This window comes from Octopus bimaculoides, chromosome 28 (assembly GCF_001194135.2).
Source record: "Octopus bimaculoides isolate UCB-OBI-ISO-001 chromosome 28, ASM119413v2, whole genome shotgun sequence".
Taxonomy (NCBI): domain Eukaryota; kingdom Metazoa; phylum Mollusca; class Cephalopoda; order Octopoda; family Octopodidae; genus Octopus; species Octopus bimaculoides.
In genome coordinates, this window is record NC_069008.1 from 2183913 (window position 1) to 2186045 (window position 2133).

The 2133-nt window shown below is 34.6% G+C and overlaps 1 protein-coding gene across 6 annotated transcripts in view; it reads right to left on the reverse strand.

Annotated features, from left to right (window-relative positions):
• The window catches only part of LOC106878344 (zinc finger protein 135-like), a 34737-nt gene that overhangs the window by 7314 nt on the left and 25290 nt on the right, over positions 1-2133 (reverse strand). For 4 of the 6 annotated variants that reach the window (XM_052977693.1, XM_052977695.1, XM_052977690.1 and 1 more), the window contains exon 2: positions 1053-1624. The exons of the other annotated variants lie outside the window; for them this stretch is intronic. The gene's annotated coding sequence lies outside the window, so the exon portion shown is untranslated. The remainder of the gene's footprint in view (positions 1-1052; positions 1625-2133) is intronic. 6 annotated transcript variants of the gene reach the window in all.

Sequence of the window (2133 nt, forward strand, 5' to 3'; positions counted from 1 at the left end):
GATCCAGAGAATGATTTACCACAGATGTCACAGTGATATGGCTTCTCTCCTGTATGAGTACGTTTATGTCTAGTCAAGTGACCAGATCCAGAGAATGATTTACCACAGATGTCACAGTGATATGGCTTCTCTCCTGTATGAGTACGTTTATGTTTAGTCAAGTGACAAGATTCAGAGAATGATTTACCACAGATATCACAGTGATATGGCTTCTCTCCTGTATGAGTACGTTTATGTCTAGTCAAGCTACCAGATTCAGAGAATGATTTACCACAGATATCACAGTGATATGGCTTCTCTCCTGTATGAGTACGTTTATGTCTAGTCAAGTGACCAGATTCAGAGAATGATTTACCACAGATGTTACAGTGATATGGCTTTTCTTCTGTATGAATATATTTGTGTGTAGTCAAGTGACTTCCAGTGGAGAATGATTTACCACACATATCACAGTGATATGGCTTCTCTCCTGTATGAGTACGTTTATGTCTAGAAAGACATTCATTTCTAGAGAATGAATTACCACAGATATCACAGTGATACGGTTTTTCTCCTGTATGAGTACGCCTGTGAAGAGAGAACATCCTTTCTAGAGAATGATTCATCACAGACATCACACTGATATGGTTTTACTCTTGTATGAGTATATTTGTGTTGATTTAAGACACCACATTGACAAAATGATTTACCACAAATACCACAGTGATATAGCTTCTCGCCTGTATGAATACGGAAATGCCTGGTTAAGTTGCAAGTATGTGGGATTGATTTACTACGGATATCACAGTGATGTCACTTCACTGCCTAAATACGTCTGTGCGTAGCCAATTGTCTATTTGTAGAGAGTGATTTACCACAGACATCACAGTGATATGGCTTCTTCCCTGTATGAGTATTTTAGTGTTTATTTAAAAGATCAGATTGATGAAATGATTTACCACAAATACCACAGTCATATGTCTTCTAAGCCCTATGAATACATCTATGTGTAGTGAAATTGTAACTTCTAGAGAATGATTGACCAAAGACACCGCAATGATATGGCTTCTCACCTGTATGAATGCATCTGTTTTCAGCTAAGTGACTATTTTTAGAGAATGATTTACCACAAATAACACAGGGATATGGTTTCTCACTTCTATCAATTCATTTGTGATTCATGAGGTTACTTTCCAGAGAAAATGATTTTTGACAGATACCACAATGGTATGAGTATTTTTCAGTCTGTTTTTGCATCTCTTCAACAAAATAATGTATCAATCCTTTAAGTCTGTAACATTAGCCATTGTTTCAATAGTTTTCTTCTCTCAGAACAATGTTTATTTTGTTGTTTCACTTTTTACCGTTCATTTATTTCAAATGTTTTCCCATCAATTCTGATTTTCATCAATATCTGAAGATGCCCCAAACATATTTGAAACTTCATCCATCTTGTACATGTTACAGACTGTACAGGAGAGAAATGCTGCCATTAATCTCCATTCAGAAGAAATATTTCATTGTAGTTTACCATTGAGTTATATATTTGTTGCATGTAACATTTTTCTTTAGTCTTTAAGAGGTAACAGATGTTGATGATGAATCTGATGTAAGCAATTCTTTCATGTCATAGTTGTCTGCTATTCTGAAACAACAGAGAAACAACAGTATAAGATATAGAGGAATCCAAGTGAACTTTACTTTTCAATTTTTGTTTATTATAATTACATCACACACCATAGTTTAAAGCCTATATCTTATACATGTATGTCCAGCATTCAAACAAACTACCTTATGAGCCATTCACTGTACGTACACAAATGAAATACATTCTACATCTGAATGATTTCGATTTCTTAGTAAAGGAGGAAACAAGTCCTACTTCAGAACCTACATCATGGTACTCATTGTAAATACAACACAGAAGGTATACATCTTCATATTTTTGGTGGACAAATTAATTATTTTCCTTTCTTCCCCTTTACATGATTACAGTAAGGTGTCAATATCTATAAAATCATGAAATATATCCAGTAGAAAAGGATAAAAAAAAATTAATAGATCTTATCAAAAAAAGAAAGAAAGGACCCACATGTAGCGATCTATCTCTGTGCTTTCATTTCTCCCCCCTACCACCCTTCTATCATTCTGTTC